Here is a 19383-nt window from a genome sequence, read left to right as displayed (position 1 = left end):
ATATCCAAAGAAACAGCTTTAAAGTAAAAAAAATAATTACCTTTTGTAAGTATGAATGTACTTTTTTTTAGAGACTATTTGACTAAAACTATGTCAATATAATCAATTAAATATAGTTCTATTAAAAAAAAAACTTTAAAGGGAAACTGAGCAAGCTAGTATCTAGCTAGGAGAAAGGAAGACAGTTCTGCTCAATCCTGTTATGTTTAAAGTAAAATGCTTGACCGCAGAGCTTCCCATCCAGTGGGAGAGATGGACTCCAGCTTGGAATGGTGCCTGTGAAAAATCAGAGAGGTCAATTTTTTTTCAGCTGTAAACAAGAATTTGGATTTTATTTTATTTTTAATTTTTAAATTTTTGGGGGTGTGTTGGGTCTTCGTTGCTGTGCTTGGGCTTTCTCTAGTTGTGACGAGCAGGCGCTACTCTTCGTTGCAGTCCGCGAGCTTCTCACTGTGGTGGCTTCTCTTGTTGTGGAGCATGGGCTCTAGGCGTGCTGGCTTCAGTAGTTGTGGCTCACCGGCTCTAGAGTGCAGGCTCAGTAGTTGTGGCACCCAGGCTTAGTGGATCCACGGCATGTGGGATCCTCCCGGACCAGGGCTCAAACCCGTGTCGCCTGCATTGGCAGGTGGATTCTTAACCACTGTGCCACCAGGGAAACCTCAGAATTTGGATTTTAGCAGGCTGGTAGGGGAGAAAGAAAAAGAAAGAAAGAAAGCAATTCTGGAGAGAAAGAAGAGCATGAAAGAAAGAATGGCTTGTCAATGAGCATGGCAAGTGGCCAGACCCTAAGGACTTCAGCCTGGCTGGAAGATTGTTGAGCTGTGGAGTAACATTAGGAAGCGGGGGGTTGGTGGGGAGTGGAGCCAGATTCCAGTCTAAAGAATTTGCCAACACCAGGTCTCTCAGTCAACGCCTCATCTGTGGCTCCTGGATGCCGGTATCTCAGAGCCATGCACGGACCAGAAACTTAATCACTAAGCCTCTGAAATTAGATTATTGCAGACACCTGACCTCATCTTCCCTCATCCTTAAGTTTTTCATCATCTCCTTGCCCCCAACGTGAGGAATTAATTATAAGACTATCAAAATTCCAGCAGGATGAATTCTCAGCCTTCACACGTCTTCCACATCCAAGTCAGGGCCCCCATAGGGAAGGAGTAGACTTGGAATGGGGCTATCTGGGTAGAGAGGCTTAACAACTTTGAGCCCCCAATTTCCCAGAACACTTTGGCCTGCAAAAGCAGCTCATTTCCTTTATTAGAGGATAACAATTACCCCTTGTTTGAAGATAATGCAGGATCTTCTGCGGCGGCAGGTACCTTATAGGACAATGTTTGCCCTCCTCAGGACCTGCCCCATCCTGGACCAAGACTGGGTTCAAGTGTGAGCATGGCCCAACGGGAGAAGTCCAGGCCTGCTGAGGGATTATACACTGAAGGGGCTGCAGGAGCTAACAAAGATATACCAACAGGAAGGGGTAGAATTTGCCTGGACACAGATCTTGAAGGTCTTGAATCAAGGGGAGTAGAAAATAAAGCTGGATAATCACCAGTATGGGGGGACTCTTCCATGACATAAGACTTAACATCCTGATAAGGCCCCAGGGCTTTTCCTAATTCCCTGTTAGGATAGCTCTTAGAAGCCTGACCCACTTAAATGAAGAAGAGATACAAGAGCTACTGTGGCAGAGTATGGAGGGAGGATTACAAGGCTCGGAGGAATGGCCAAGCTGGAATGGATTTATTATCATCCATATACGAGAAAACCCGCTGTATTTCTTGGGAGAGCCCAGAGGTCATTCTGGTTATCGCGACAATATGAAGTGTGCTGGGGAGGGTGTGTCACTGGCATCATTAAGAAGCTTCTTAATTGCTGTCCTCTGTAAACTGTCCTCTATAGGTAGAAGGTGCTGCTTCAATACTGGACTCCTTCCAAGCTATGGGGATCATAGAAGCCCAAAATAGCAGAGGCCTGAGAGCAGTACTTACTTGCCAGAAGCTAGGTGGTCATGATTACCACCATGGGCAGCAAAGTCAGAATGGTAGCCAGTGGTAGCTGATCTCCAGGGTGCTATAGGACATGATGTTCACAGAAGCAAGATATATAAATACCCAAGAGATTATTGCTTAATAATATTCAGCAATACCAAGAACGTATGAGCAGAAGGCTGAGATCAGCTGTCCCAGCAGAAAGTCATGATCCTTTGCCCCATTTCCAAACCCAAGTCAGTTCTCAGATCCAGAATCCAATGATTGAAAGAGAGGAGACAGAAAAATTGGGGACAATTTGAGGATCCAAATAATGATAGTAAGGGATTATAACACTAAATAAAGTAAAAACCCATAGGGGCTACAATGATATAAATAAATAAGGGAGAAGGGAAAGCTCTTTCTTGCAGTAGAAAGCCAATAGAAGGAATAATGAAATCAGAAACCACCATTCAACAAGCACCTTGACTCAGGCAAGAATAACCAATGATAGCTAAAATAGTGCATGAAAATTTGGTAAGAAAATAGGAGATAATATTCACATACTCTCAAGTATCACCCCCACGAGATACTTATTAATCGCAGAATGTAAAATAGTAATAATGGTAACCTGGCAGGTACCATTTTAGCCAAATCATCAAACTTAACGTCGCCAGGATGTTCAGTAGTCGTTCTGCCAAAAATGGGTAATTTGAATCTGACCATGAGGCGAACCAACCCACATTGAAGGACACGCTACAATATAATCGGGCTGTACTCTTCAAAAATGTCAATTTCATGAACTACAAAGACAGACTTGGCAACTGTTGTAGATCAGTGGAGACCAAAGAAACAGGACAGCTGAGAGCAATGCTTGACCCTGGATATTTTTTTAATATAAAGGATGTTATGGATGAGAGGATGTAAAGGATGAGACAATTGGTAAAATCTGAGTCAGGTCTAGAGTTTAGGTAATAGTATTATATCAATGTGAATTTGGGGGTTTTGATTATTATACTATGGCTATTTAAGAGAATTCCTTGTTTTTAGAAAACACGCACTGAAGTGTTTAGAAATAAAGGGGAATCATGCTGCAAATTATTCTTAAACAGTTTGGAAAAAGGTACGTATATGTATGTATATACACACATACTACACACACACATCGAGCCACCGATCCATCCATCTACAGAGAAAAGGACATAGCAAATGCAGTAAAATGTTAACATATGGGGGATCTGGGTAAAAGATATCCAGGAATTCTTTGCACTGTTCTTGCAACTTTTAAGTTTTAAATAATGTAAAGATTAAATAGAGAGAGAGGAAAGGAAGCTTCCACAAGTGTACATAGCAATGATTCCCAGAGTAGTCCCTGCCTGTGGTCATTTACCCAAATAACCATATATTGGGGGGAAGTCCAAGGTGACACTGATAACCAGAAAACCAAAGCACCACTCTGACCTCCTGTTAGAACAGAGGTACTTGATACCAGGTAATACTTGGATTTCTGAACCAATCCTACCCATCTCACAGTGGACCTACTGGGTACACACAGCATTCTAGTGGTCATTTCTCCAGTTCCTGAATGTATAAATGGAACGGATATACTTAATCACTTATTAAACTCTTGCATTGGACATTGGTTCCTTAAACAGTAGAGTAAAAGAACTGTAGTAGGAAAGGTCGCATGAGAGCCCATGAAACTACCCCTACCTTTAGTCTAAATAATAAAAACCAAATTGCTTCCCAAGGGAATGAGAGAAGTTAGGCCCACTCTTGGACTTAAATAATGCAGTGGCAATGGCCTGTATCCCCATTTATATTCTCATTTAATTTGCCTCCATGGCCCCTTACAAAAACCTGATGAATCATGGTGGATAGCAATGGACTAGTGAAATCTTAATCAAGTAGTAGCCTCAGTTGTAGTTATTGTGCCAGATGTGGTCATCCTTACTAGAGAAGATTAACACAGGCTATAGAATGTGGTCTTTAGCTCTTGATCTGGCTAATGCATTCTCTCCCATGCCTATCAGGAGAGAAGATCAGAAGCAGGTTGCATTGCCATGTGATGGACAGCAAGGTACATTCAAGATCTTGTCCCAGCTTATTACTTCTCTGTCACACCACAGTCCCAAAAGCAACTAAGAACATCCAGACATTCTGCAGAACATCACATTGATCTACTATATTGATGATATCATGTTATCAGGCATTCGTGATGTCTTTATAAGGGCTCCACAGGGTGGGAAATAAATCCTACAAAGATTCAGAGTCCTTCTACTACAGTTTTTGGGTCCAATGCTCTGGAGCATTCCAGAATATTACCTCCAAAGTAAGGGCAATTTATTATACCTTGTACCTCTTACCACTAAAAGAAAAAAACACAGTGCTTGATGTGGGTAGTATCACAAAGTCCAGGGGAGCGGGACAAGTATTCTTGGAAATACTGCTCTGACTCATTTATCAAATGATTTTGAAGGCTTTCACTTCCGAATTGGGCCTCGAGGAAGAAAGGGATCAGTGGCAGGTTTAAAACATAGTATAAGCAACCTGACACTTGGGCCATACTATTAAGGCAGATTCAATAGTACTAGAGGTAGGAAAAAGTGTCTTGTGAAATTTCAGGCAAGCTATGAGAGTCACAGCACAGATCATTAGGGTTCTGCAATGTATAGGGCGTACGGGGAATTAATTATACACCATTTGAGAAATAGCTCCCGGCATGTTAGAGATGGAGCATGTTATCATGGCGATAGTAAGTAACCGTATACTATAAATGCCCATCATGACCCACGTAGGCCGAGAAGCAATCCACCTATGAATAAAGTGGCACATCTGGGATCAGCCTCAAGCAGGTGCAGAGGTCGCAAATAAGCCTCAAGAACAGGTAGCCCAGATTCCCAGTACACCCAGCCCTACTGCACTGAAGCCTTTGCCTTGACTCACACCTGTGACCTTATGGGGCCATTCCCTACGATCAGCTGACAAACAAAAGAGAAGGAAAACCGAGTTGATTCTTGGGCTCAGACCCCTCCGGGATGAGAATTTGGGTCATCCCATCAACCAAGTCACCTAGACAAGCAGAAATGGTAGCTGAGGGCGAGAAGAATCTAGGATCAACAGTAAAGGCTGGAGATGAGTATTAGTTGTGACTTTAGGACCAGCTTGCCACTAACTCTCCTCTTGTAGGTTTTCCTAGAAACGGATCAACCAGAATCCTAGAGAATTAAAAGTGAATCAGAACAGGGTAGATTGTATTGATAGTTGATGCTGTTGGTGTCCCATCCAAATCTTTTTCTTTTTTTTTTACTGGGTTGTACATATTCTCTCAGCTGCTATGAGTGTTGGCTAATAATAGCTTCCAGGCACCCTGCTATGGAAACTTGCCCTCCGCCAGGAGAAACCACTTTGCCCAGAAGGCTACAAAGCCAACCTCCATACTCATCAACATTGCCAAAGAAAAAGAGAGTATAGGATACAAAAGACAGCGGGATTTATACTCCAGACCATCTCTCTCGCCATCCTCATGGATGGGCTACACGTTACCGGAAACTACATTCCTTGCTCTGCCTCTTTCCCTACCTTGTCGCACTCCCTTGCTCTTCTACAGATTTTTCTTCTGAAGACAACTCCTTAAATAAAATACATGCACCTGAATTCTTGTCTCAGGATCTGCTTCTAGGGTAACCAACCTAAGACATCTGTGATACTGATATGACTCAAATTTGAAAATCTGTGGACAGAGGGATTTATTTTTTCAAGTTTTCTTTGTATTTCTATTGTTTTTAATTTTTGAATTTTATTTTATTTATTTTTTATACAGCAGGTTCTTATTAGTTATCTATTTTATACATATTAGTGTATACATGTCAATCCCAATCTCCCACTTCATCCCACCACCACCACCCCCCCCGCCACTTTCCCCCTTTGGTGTCCATACGTTTGTTCGGACAGAGGGAATTTTTGCTACCAATTTTCGCTCAGATTTTATCTTAGTTAAGAAGTTAGCTGTTCAACAGCATTAGTTCACAATTTCTCCCAGGGCTAGTGTATATTTTTAACGAGCTTAAAAACAAAAGAAGCCAAAGATGAGGTTGAACTCAACTAACACACCAGGACTGTCATGAAAGTCACATCCTCGTGTATATCTGTGAGGTGAAAGTGAGGAAAGGATTGGAGAATAGGGTGGGGGAGATCGCATACTCCCTCCACCCCATCCTCTCCATCACACCCCATCACTTCTATCCTGAAGCTCCAGTGAGTGAGTCCATCTCCTTATATTCAAGAGTTTCTAATAATATGACAAAAGCAGCACTTTAGATCAATTTGGCAATGAACCAAAATGGACTGGAGCTGACCAAGATGAGAAGGAGACCTGTGGAGAGCCTGCTACAGAGATAAGAGTTAGATATGAGATGGTGAACGCCTACATTTTTATGGTGTCAACATGAATGGAAAGGAAGGAATAGAAAAGATATTTATTTTACCCTGAAGGTTCTCAGGCTCCACCATCCTGTGGATTCAATTAACATTGAAGCAACATTTAATACCCCAAGTTTCCTGGATCATCACTGCCACCTGCTGGTGTAAATCTCATCTTCCCCATTCATTCCTGGACCACCCAAAGGGAGCTCTTAGGTGCTCCCATCCTTCTGCCTCAGCCTCCTCCTGGATGTAGGCTTCCTACACACCGCAGGAGGATCCTGCCTCAACACTGTTGAACTGGGGCTCCGAGTGCTGACTGCTGTTCCCAAGGCTTCAAAACTCTTGAAGTGACAGTGCTCCTTGACTGCCAGCTGAAAGTACACCAGAGCCACACTGTGCTTGAGCAGTGCTGAGGAGACAAACACTCTCCCCACCCATTTGTTTGTGGAGACTTATGGCACACAGAGCCCCAATGAAGCGTTTCTTTAGAGTAGTTGATAATGTTGATTATATGTCTCATTCACTGACTATTTCACATGCATCTATGTTGACTAATCAACTAAATTGGGCAGCCCTCCAGCGAATCTACTTTTTCCTGTATATTCAATAGTGCCTAGAGTGGTACAATTGCATATTGGTCATGCTCAAAAAATCCTGGTTGAATGATTAACCAATAAAGATGTGGCAAGATTCCCAAGTCATTGCTTAAAGAGAGGAAACTCCTTCATTCTCTACATGATAAGAGTGACTGTAAGTGAAAGTAGACTATTACTTTGATCATACTATCATCCTTTCTTACTGGGGGCAATAGCCTGTGGGCACCCAAGACTTTTGACAGAGTTAAACTAGAAATAAAAACTATCTGAGGCAGATGGTCGATGCAACAGAATGACCTTTGGACCTGTAAGATTGAGGTAGGAGATAGATGGGCCCCTGGGCCAGGCAGCTGGTGTTTGTCACGTGGAGTAAAATTGAAACTTTGTTCTCCCCCAGCCACTCCAAGGACAAAGTTAGTGGCGGAAGAGGAGCTCTGCTAAAGTAAAGAGATAAGGTGCCGGCTCCTGAGGTCAAGGAAAACTTCCCTATCTGCACATGCGCAAGAAGGCTCCTTGGGGGTCAAAAAGGGAGGGGGCACCACCCCATAATGTGTGTGGACATGTACCCACAGGCCTCTACTGTGGGATCCACCTTAGCAAAAAGTTGCGCACGCATCTTGGGGAGCATTCTAGGACCAGTCAGGTGTGAAAAAAGAAACTAGATAATTGGCCAAATGTAAACAAAGACCCGGAAGGACTGTCCTATGCAAATGATTTAAATCACCTCTTTGCTGAGATCCTCATTCAGGATGCCTGCATTCCTCTCAGGGTGCGCATCTCCGCCTAGCTTCTAGCTTCTAACTTACTGCACTCCTCAGTAGACAGAACACCTGTACCCTTTCTCTCTGGATGTGTATTTCTGCTTTGCTTCTGTCTTTTTATTATTATTACTATTTATTTATTCATTCATTCATTCATTTATTTAGGCTGCTTTGGGTCTCCGTTGCTGCGTGCGGACTTTCTCTAGTTGAGGCGAGCGGGGTCTACTCTTTGTTGCGGTGCAGGCTTCTCATTGTGGTGGCTTCTCTTGTTGCGGAGCATGCGCTCTAGGCTCACAGGCTTCAGTAGTCGTGGAGCCCGGGCTTAGTTGCTCCGCGGCATGTGGGATTTTCCTGGACCAGGGATCGAACCCGTGTTCCCTGCACTGGCAGGCACATTCTTAACCACTGTGCTACCAAGGAAGTCCCTTGCTTCTGTCTTAAATAAACTGTTTCTCTGTGTGCTCTCCCATACATTGTGCTGTGTGTCTAATAATAACTTTTGTACCTGTTTTTATAGTTTTTGCCTCCTTGAAACATTCTTGCTTTCAAATGGGGGAGAGAGCCAGGGCCACTTTCCTTCTAGCCTCTAGCCCCTGGTGGTCTAGCAGCTAGGATTCCTGGTTTTCATCTAGGCTGCCCAGGTTCGATTCCTGGGCAGGGAACTAAGGTCTCTCTTTAGGGCTGCTCACTGCTGTCCCTCCGAGATCAAGATTATACACTGTGGTTAGATATTTGCAACCTAACATGAAAAAGAAACTAAGTCCTCTTAAAACTGAGTTCCTCTGCCGAGTTTATGATTAACCTCTCTATCCAAAACATTATTCCCCAGAATGTTATTCCTCTTCTTGTCCAACACCTCTTCTCCTCAAGATGGAGGAGGAAGGATGAAGATCAAAGAAAAGGGGGAAGTGTAACCAAGCGGGACACTACGGGGCCTTCCCAGGACAGACCCCTCCCCCATATCCTTTGCTTTAGCTCCTCTCTGGAGTACCAGATAACAGTAACTGATGCACATTTCCTGAATTGCTTTACAGATGATAAAACTCTCACCAAAAGGGAGACTAACTACTTGATGACCCTGGGCACGTATATACGTAGCCCCGAAGCCTACTGGAACCTAAGAATTGATAATGTAACCCTATGAGAAACCCTGTTACCTCACCATCAACCAATCAGAGACTTGTGCATAAGCTGATCACACACCCTTCCATCCCCCTCCCTCACCTGGCCTTCAAAAATGCTTTCCTGAAATCCATTGGGGAGTTGGGGCTTTTGGGGCACTAGCTGTCCCAGACTCCTTGTGGCGCCTTACAGGAAATGCCGTGCTTTCATTCACCACAATCCAGTGTCAGTAGACTGGCTTTACTGTGTGCTCGAGCAGACCCAAGTTTGGTTCGGTAACAAAAATAATCCATCAAAAGAGAGTAGGCCAGGACTTCCCTGGTGGCGCAGTGGTTAAGAATCCGCCTACCAATGCAGGGGACACGGGTTCGAGCCCTGGTCCAAGAAGATCCCACATGCCATGGAGCAACTAAGCCTGTGCACCACAACTACTGAGCCTGTGCTCTAGAGCCCGAGCCACAACTACCAAGCCCGCACGCCACAACTACTGAGCCTGCGCACCTAGAGCCTGTGCTCCACAACAAGAGAAGCCACCGCAATGAAGAGTAGCCCTCGTTCGCTGCAACTAGAGAGAGCCCACACACAGCAAGGAACACCCAACGCAGCCATAAATTAATTACTTAATTAATAGAGTAGGCCACGGGAAATAGAAAAGGGAAAGTTGCAGAGATGAATGTTGGCAGCACCTACTCCCAACCCTCAGACACCAGGGAAAGGTACCACAAATCATGTTTTAAAACAAAAGAAAATTTCTGTGTACACACAAGCCCTAAGAGGGAAGTTAATGGAAATACACTCTTTTTTTCCAGTGGCTGGTCCAGTAGCTCAGATGGTGACAGCATGTTGCTGAACGGTAACAACACTTCAGATTCATCACTTTGATAACTGTGATTTATAAAAGTAAATTTCTATTTGTCTTCCTCCTGTTCCTGGCACAGAGTTCCTAAAACCCTTGGAATTTCCAGTGAGGAGAGCAATCAAGGTAGCTTTTGTTATGGTAATGACGTGACTCTCAGAAAGCACCTAAGGGTGAGGGCTGGTAGCCAATAGAACCAACCAGGGGATTAGAGGGTTGAACTTTTAGTCCTACTGTCCTCATCGCCCATGCCCCAACTTCCTGGGAAGAGAGGGGCTAGAGATTGAGCTCAATCATCAATAGCCGATGATTTGATCAATTGTGCCTATGTAATGAAGCCTCCATAAAAACCCAAAAGGAGAGGGTTCAGAGAGTTTCTTTGGTGGGCTCACACATGGAGATGCTGGGAGAGAGCAGGAAAGTCAACGCCCCTTTCCCCACACATTGCCCTGTGCACCTCTTCCATCTGGCTATTTCTGAGTTATATCTTTTTTTTTTTTTTTTTTTTTTTTTTGCGGTACGCGGGCCTCTCACTGTTGTGGCCTCTCCCGTTGCGGAGCACAGGCTCCGGACGCGCAGGCTCAGCGGCCATGGCTCACGGGACCAGCCGCTCCGCGGCATGTGGGATCTTCCCGGACCGGGGCACGAGCCCGTGTCCCCTGCATCGGCAGGCGGACTCTCAACCACTGCGCCACCAGGGAAGCCCGAGTTACATCTTTTTATAATAAACCAGTAATCTAATAAGTAAACCGTTTCCCTTCCATGAACTACTGAAGCCAATTAATCAAATCCAAGGAGAGGGTTGTTGGAACTTCCCATCTATAGCTGATGGGTCAGAAGCCCAAGTGATAGCCCAGACTTTCAACTGGTGACTGAATTGGAGGATGAAGGGAGAGAGTCTTTTAAGACTGAGCCCTTAACCTGTGGGATCTGATGCTATTTCCAAGTAGACAGTGTCAGAATTAAGTTATAAGACACCCAGCTGGTATCAGAGAATTGCTTGGCCATGTGTTTAAAAAGCACACACACATTGGAATTGGTGGCAGAATCATAGCTGATGATGAAATCGAGCAGGACCCTGTGGGGCTCCTGGGTCCAAAGCCTTTCCGTGTCCCCCGTTTCTTGTTCATAGGAAACAGGCTTCATTCAGCCTCCGTGACCTTCCCTGAGTTCCAAAGGACAGGTTCAAACAGTTGTTAATCAGGGAAGGGAGGGGATGCAGAGACAAGGGAGGAGCAGTCAGGAAACAATAGTGCATCTTGGGGCAGGGTCCTGGGTCCTCCTCAAGGAAGGAGGACCTAATATTATTACATAATAATATTTTTGAGCTCTTCTGCAGAACTAAGGCTTGCACCCAGGTGGAGGGGGGCCACTTCCGGCTGAGCACAAGATTCCTGGAACACTGCCCTGTTACCTCACCACCAACCTATCAGAAGAAAGTCACACACCCTGCAGCCCTCACCCCAAATTTTGCCTATAAAAACTTTTTTCAGAAAACCAATGGCGAGTTCAAGGTATTTAAGCTCTCCTTTCTCCTTGCTTGGCCCTGCAATAAACCTTTCTCTGCTCCAAACTCCGACGATGTTTTGGTTTATTTGGCCTCACTCTTCAACAGGCACACAAACTTTGTTCCATAACAATGATCAGAAATGGGATCACAATCAGAATCATAAGCACTCACTTACGCAACTGGTATTAAGTGACTACTTGATAAAAGGTATTCAGCCAGGTTCTTTGTTTCCCCCAAAGATATATACAAAACCAAGCAACATAAAACATGCTCACTAATAGCTACAAAGGCAGTTTGTAATGAATTCCTTGAAATTCATAACATAATGGGAAATTAAGGCAAAGGATAAAATTGAAGTAGCACTGAATTTTGTCTCGAACAGATAAGGTTTTGGTAGGTAAAAGGACAGGAGAGTCAAGGTTTTTCCTCCTACACCAGCTATATCTGTTTTTCAGATATACTGTAGCTGCTACGTCAAGAGTCTGTAAGAGCGAACCCATCATCACTACAGGACTGACCATTCAAAAAGACAAATCCAGCTGATGGTGGACCAAAGATACCACTGTGGTACAAAAAAGTTATACAAAAGAAAGCAGACCAAAAAACTGTGGGAATAAAAATTCAGAGCTGCGCAAGCCCAAGTCTGGCAGCAAATCCACTCCTTCCACTGGCGCAGCACCAAACCCTGCACTGAGCCACCTTGGAAGTCCTTCGATTGAAGGGGAAGGCATTCAAGGCAGGAGGTTCGCACAGGCAGTTAAATGCAGAGGTTGTGCTCCCTTGATTTTGCAGCCTTAGAAAACTGGGCCATTCCATCACTACTAACAATGTAGGCAGAGGAGCAAAGACAAGAACGCTTTGCTTTTGAAGTTAAATCTCCACAGGAAAGCTGCTTTGCTCTATGTGGGTAGAAACAAAGAGTTGCAAGAAAATGGTCACATCCTCTAGCACTTTTATCTCCTTGCTGCCTAGACATTTTCATGTGGAGAGGGAAAATTCTCATGGAAGTCTGAGAATAAGCAGGCACTGTCTTATGAGCTTGAATAACACTACCTCTGTGAGGTTTAGTAACATGACCTCTGAAGAGCTGCCCCCAACCAAGAAGTTCTGGAGAGCGTTCTTACCTCTTCAGGTCTTTTCATGTAGAAGCGTATATCCGGCTGGTTCTTGGGGCTTTCTCCTCAGGCTGCCAGGAGGAAGAGGAAAGTTGTATTATTGGAAGCCAAAGGAATATTGTGGTTTAAAAATAAGCATGAGTAAGCTTAATAGCATCAGTTTCCATAGCCGCCTCACTCCAGCATCTTGACAGGACAGTCCCTGTTTCTGCTGGTGTCAATCCAGTGACGGCAGCACAGCTGGCTCCCACCATCATGGGCTCCTCCAGCTTCCAGAAGGAGCTTCCTAATCTTAAGCCAAAATCTGACTCTCAGGGATTCTGAGAAAACAGCAATAAGGGAAAGGAGAGGAAAGGGACAGTTGAATAGAAAAATATTTCACTGAGCAGAAATGAGAAGAATTCACTAACTACCTAACATCAGAGCAGTCCTTAAAAAAAGGCGCGGGGGTGGGGGGGGCACATCACAGTGGAGACTAAATCCAAAATACATGTATCTGGAGATACTGTGGAGAATTTCTGATTTTCAGATCAGGTAGACTTGAAACCAAGCAGGACCCTGTGGGGCTCCTGGACATGGAAGCCTTTCCATTGTGGGACTCGAGGGACATTGTTCCAGCTAATGATTAAGAACTCTCCAGACAATAGGGGCTTCTTAGACAATGGGTGAATTTCCAGGATGTCCGGCCCCCTTCCGAGAAGGAGGGAGATAACAAAACGTAAAAAAGGTGTCTGTCAAAGACCAATCAGACAGCTGGGGAGAAGGAGGGAGATAACAAAATGTAAAAAAGGTGTCTGTCAAAGACCAATCAGGCAGCTGGGGACAAGTTCCCTCTCTGGTCCGAGCCTAAGCCGGGACCAATCAGCAGGAGAACACAACCAAATCTATAATTTACATACGGGGAAGTGGGAACCTATAAAACTGACATATTCGCGCCCAAAAGGGTTCCTTCTTCGACCTCCTGCGTGAGGACCAAGGAACCCCGGTGCACCGGCCTTCAATAAACCTCTTGCGTTTTGCATCGACTTCCGACTCTTGTTGTTTCCTGGGCGAGTCGAAACTCCTAGGAGACCGCGCAGGTCTAACACCATGTCCCCCATTCCTTGTTTGTAGGGAACAGACTCCAGCCTCCATGACCTTCCCTGAGTCCCAAAGGGGAGATTCAAACAGTTGCTAATCAGGGAAGGGAGGGGATGCAGAGACAAGGGAGGAACAGCCAAGAAACAAGAGCTGCAGCCTTGGGGCAGGTCCTGGTTCTGCCTCGAGGGATGCACATAACAATGTCTTTGAGCTCTTTACAGAACTAAAACCCCCAACAAATGGAGTTAGCATTCTTCATTCCAGAGAAGACCACCAGAGGCCAGATTAAAGGAACCAGAGTAGCTCATTAGGAGATTACCTGAGACCAGAGTAAAGGAGTGCACACCCTAATCTTATCAGCAACCTTGCCCTTGAACTACTGCTGTAAAAACTCCACCAAATCCTCCCAGGTGGGGACACACAGTTATGGAGGGCAGGAGCCCTCTGTGTCCCCTTTTGCCTGGCAAAGCAATAAAACTATTCTTTTGTGCTTCACCCAAAACACTGTCTCTGAGATGAGATTTGGCTCGGCACCAGTGCATAGAGGCTGGGTTTTCAGCATCAGACTAAAAAGTATAGAAAATTAACATTAACAAATATGGTTTAATAGACATCTATAGGTACACAAATAACATTGTATTCTTTAGAAAATAGACATTTTCAAATGTGTCTGGGACAAAATTTGTTAGGCATTAGATTACTAAAATACTTTTAGGATTATAATATGCAATAAAAACTAAAAATAAGTAAAAAACAGTGTATATATACACACAAATAGTGTGTGTATATATATATATCTAATATATATGTACACACACAAACAGACTCAAAAAAACTTGAAAATTTTAACAAATTTTCAAAAAAAAAACCAACCTAAAGTTAGAGGTTATTCAGCAATAATGAAAAACTTACTAAGCATAAGATTGTAACTTGTGTGTCAAACACTAACCACTTTACGCTTAATCTTCATAATAACACTAAGAGGTAGATGCCCTGATCTCCATTTTCCAGGTGAGGAAACTGAGGCTCATAGATGTCAAAAAGCTTGCCTAAGATTATATAGATAGTTAGTGGCAGAAGTAGGATATGAACCCAGGCAGCCTGGTTCTAAAGCATACATCCTTAACCACTATACCGTGTAATTTCATATAAAAACCCATGGGAACGGCCAAAGCCATAAAGAGGAAAAGTCATACCTTTTATTTATTTCATACCTTAATAGCTTTTCTTTTGAATTTTATTTTATATACAGCAGCTTCTTATTAGCTATCTATTTTATACATATTAGTGTATACATGTCAATCCCAATTTCCCAATTCATCCCACCACCACCACTTCCCCCACCAGTTTCCCCCCTTGGTGTCCATACGTTTGTTCTCTACATCTGTGTTTCTATTTCTGCCCTGCAAACCGGTTCATCTGTACCATTTTTCTAGGTTCCATATATATGCATTAATATACGATATTTGTTTTTCTGTTTCTAACTCACTTCACTCTGTATGACACTCTCTAGCTCCATCCACCTCTCTACAAATGACCCAGTTTCGTTTCTTTTTATGGCTGAGTAATATTCCATTGTATATATGTGCCACATCTTCTTTATCCATTTGTCTGTCAATGGGCATGTAGATTGCTTCCATGACCTGGCTATTGTAATTAGTGCTGCAATGAACATTGTCATACCCTTAATAGCTTTTTATATTAAAAAAATAGGTTATTTAACACAAGATTGCAACATGGTGGCAGGCTTTAGCAAATGATCCTGTTGTCTCCTCCTGTGCTAAAAACTAGGGTACAGAGTGAGAGAAGGAAAAAAAAAAATGGAAATGGTATTACGTTGGCCAAGGATTTACCAGTGTCTACGTGGATGATGTTTAGGTAAGACATGCAGAGCCGTGTATATACATTGACACAAGCTAAGGACTGGTGTGAATCATGGCTCTGACTAGCAATGCCACAAGTATTACACCATCTGTGCATATTGAGTTAAAATTACTTCTGTGCATATTGAGTCAAAATTGAGTTCTAAGTGATTAGTCCCTAATGACTTTGATTACAGTAACTTGCTAAATTGCTATAAATGGGGGCCTTTAGGATAATGTGTTTAAGAGCCCAGGCTGTGGCGTCAGATCTCAGCTTCAGGCTATGGCTTGACCACCTGATAGCTTTATGACCTTGGTGGGAAAACAATAGCCACCACCGACTCTACCATTTCCTGGGGTTGCTGTAAGAACTAATTATAAAACACCTGATATGGTGCCCGGCACAGAATGGCTGGAAAACAAGAAACGGTTATTCGCAGACCAAAAACTGACAAACACCCACCTTCCAAAAGTTAAAGTAGGCAGAAATACTTTGTCAGAAGAAATCATAAGACTTCAGATTCTCTGTAATAATGGGCTAGGATATTTGGACAAGCCCTCTTGAAAACAAAACACACACACACACACACACACACACACACACACAAAACCACTAAGGGAATTACCTGGTGGTCCAGTGGTTAGGACTTGGTGCTTTCATTGCCCAGGGTCCCGGGTTCGATCCCTGGCTGGGGAACTAGGATCCCACAAGCCATGCAGCACAGCCAAAACCACCCCCCCGCAAAACAACAAACAAACAAAAACTAAAATCTATGGGTAAAGTGTTAAAAAATAAAAGAAAGGCAGACATATTTCTTAAAAGTAAGAGGAGCTAACACCATAGTTAGAAATAACCAGAACAAAAGGAACTCCAGAGATAAATGAGCGCAGAAGCCACTTTTGTCCTGAGGGGATCTGCTGCTCCCACTAGACTTGAACTTGCATGTGAATGAATTTTGGCTGCAAATGGGACACAAATCAAAGCTCAGACTCATACCAGGTGGGATGTCTAGTGGGAGACTCTCCCCTCAGTAAGCCTGGGGCCCAAAGGTGAGGATGAACCAAAGGAATGGAGGTTTTCTGTGAGATCTTACATCCTAAATGGACCCAGACATAAAGTCTTAAACTAAGATTAGGGTGGTCCTGGATTAGAATTGCTTTCTGGTGCCAAGCAGAAGCAAACTCAAGCAGAAGCTCTCTGGAGGACCTGTAGCTGTGTTCTAGTTCTCCACTTCTTCCTAGAGATAGTTCCAAGTACAATAGTCAAGAATCAATGATGAAGATGCACACTAAAGATGTTACCATGAAGGAGAAAAGCAGAATCAGGCATGTGTGCATGTGCACACACGGACACAAACAGGTCTACAAAGGATTCAGACTGATGATAAAAGCATTCTGCTTACTATGCTTAGTGAAATATATAAGATATGTTCCATCTGCAGGGAACAGGAGACTTTTACCAGGTGATCTTGCAAGTGAGAAAGAGAACCAAATAGAACTTCTAGAATTTAAAAATGTGATAACTAAAGTTAACTCAGTGGATAAGTTAATAGCAAATCAAGCACGTTCATGAACAGGGATAAAAATCAAAAGAAGTTATCCAGAATGTAGCCTGAAGAGACAAACAGAAAACGCAGAAAAGCTGGTAGCAAATAGGAAGTACAGATGTGAGATCAAGGGTATTCAGTTGGGATCCCCAAGGAAGAAGAGAGTGGGACAAACATATTTGAAGAGATGGTGGCTGAGAATTTACCAAACCAATCCAGATTCAAGAAGTTCAATGAACTCCAATCAGAATAAGTAAAAATAAGTCCACACTTACACACATCATAGTAAAACTACTGATAACCAAAGACAAGGAAGATAACCCTTAAATGAAGTCCAAGAAAAAGCAACAGATTTTCTTAAAAGGAGTGTCGAACTAATAGTAAGAAGACAGAAAACAATAGAATGGTCTTTCCTCTTTGTATGTTGAAGATTGCTGTTAAGCTAGAATTCCATTTCCAGTTGAAATATTTCTAGAATGAAGGTGAAATAAAGACACTTTGAGAAAACAAAAACAGAATTTATCACCTAAATAAAGGAAAATCTAACAGATGCTAGGTAGCAAATATGACCCAAAGTGAAGATCAGAGATGTGAGAAGGATTTGTGAATTCATCTAAATAAACACTGAATGCATAAACTAGGTTGTGTGGGTTTTACACATAGAAAGGTCATTGCATTTTCCAGAGGAGAGTAGTTATCAATTAACTTTAAACATTGATACGTGTTGTAATTTTTAGGATAAGATCTAAAAGGGATTAAAAAAAAGAATGTATAATGTGTAATCTCGTAGAGGAAAAATGCAATTATAAAATAATTTAAGAGATGCATGAAAGAAAAGAGTGCAACAAGATAGGGTAAGAACAAAGCACAAAATAAGATGTCAGATTTAAGCCCAAATAAAACAATTAAATTCGTATTTTAATCGATTTGAAATGTAAGAATAAAAGAATAAAGAAAATCCCTATGAGTTGACATAGGGTGATTTTCAGGATATATTCTTAAGTGAAAAAGCAAGATGCAAAAATTATGTCACATTTTGTGTGAGAAAAAAATAAGAATACACACATTTATTATTACAAAATTAAACAGAAAGGACAAATGAGAAATAAAATCAGTGGCCTACAAGGGTGTAGAGGTTGGTATCCACAGGGTGGGAGGAATAGAGAAGGGAATGAGACTTTTAAGCAGACCTTTTTATAGAATTTTGACTTTTGAACCATGTTAATCTTTTATATATTCAAAAAATAAATTGAAACAAGAAATGAGGAAAACTCTAACATTGAAGGCAGATAGAAACAAAACCATATCACACTGATACATAATTACCCAGAAGGAAAAAATAATAATAATTTCTGACCACAGTACTCTGACAGTACACACCCAATGTAATATAGTTCAGTCTTAGAACAAAAAGAAATCTTAAACGTAAGTAAGTTTGTTGTTGATGAATCAATTATGAAATATTTTTAGTTTACTGCCTGACTGAGTAAATATACTGTTGGGAACGCAGGTTCTCATTGTGGGAGGAGAGGAGTACAAATAGCCAGTGTGGGCAGGACAGAAGAAACCCTGTGGTGTTAGGATGAAAATGGAGACATTGTCAGTATAAACTTGAGATTTCTCAAGCTCTTTCCACGGAAAGGGCCTGGAAGCAATCACATCTCTGTACCAAGGAGCACACTTAGCATCCAGATCTTAGTTTTGAATACTATTCCCCACTACAAAGGAACAGCAGGACGTCTTGGAGAAATGCCTGACTTCAGGACGGAGACAGGGAAAGTAAAAAGGAAGCCTGGAAGATCTGGTAGCAGAGAGTTAAAAAGTGCTCAAAACTTATGGGAACTATCAAAAACACACAGGATCCCGTGACTTAGAAACTTAAAGGAGCTCACAATGGCCAAATATGGGAGAATTTAAACTTCAAAACAAATGGTGACAGGAATAGATTGTAATGCTGAATAAAAATAATTCATAAATCCACACTGGTTCCAAAATCCCTTTCCTTTAAAAAGGATGGGGCAAGAGGAGCGAAGGGAAAGTTTTCCTTAGAGCAGGTACCAACTAACAGGTGTAGGAGGAATAAGAGAAATAGAAAATCATTATTTTACATTAGTAGAAATCACCAGTGGATGATAAAATATGGGGTAAGAGATTGTTAGGGAGCAGAATGTGGAGAAATTTGACAGACACCCACCTTAACCAAGTGTTCAAACAGTATCAGTAATAATGGAACTGTGTCATGCACCCCTCACACACCACACTGAGGAGAACACGGCATGGGGCACCCCTAACAAAAAAAAATGTTTACCTGGGCCTGATTGTGAGGCGAGGAAGAGTCAGATAGATGCAAATATGCAGAAGGATGTCCTGCAAAATAACTGAGGTGGATCCTTTAAAAAGGAGAAAAGAAAGAAGAAAAAGAAAAAGGAAAGAGAAAAAAAATGAAAAAAACCCAAAAGCCTGGGGACCTGTTCTACCTACAGAGAAAACTAAGTGTGGTTCATGACCCTTAACTGGGTCCTGCATGGAAGAAAAATTGTTA

The 19383-nt window shown here is 42.6% G+C and overlaps 1 long non-coding RNA gene across 1 annotated transcript in view; it reads right to left on the bottom strand.

Moving 5' to 3' along the window:
• LOC137224862 (uncharacterized) overlaps positions 1–12423 on the bottom strand; it is a 204900-nt gene extending 192477 nt beyond the window's left edge. The window contains exon 1 of the long non-coding RNA XR_010943541.1: positions 12362–12423. This is a non-coding gene — a long non-coding RNA (uncharacterized lncRNA). The remainder of the gene's footprint in view (positions 1–12361) is intronic.
• Between the last annotated feature and the right edge of the window lie 6960 nt (positions 12424–19383).

This window comes from Pseudorca crassidens, chromosome 1 (genome assembly GCF_039906515.1).
Source record: "Pseudorca crassidens isolate mPseCra1 chromosome 1, mPseCra1.hap1, whole genome shotgun sequence".
Taxonomy (NCBI): domain Eukaryota; kingdom Metazoa; phylum Chordata; class Mammalia; order Artiodactyla; family Delphinidae; genus Pseudorca; species Pseudorca crassidens.
Note: the sequence above shows the minus strand (reverse complement) of the source record. Positions and strands in the feature narration are given on the sequence as shown.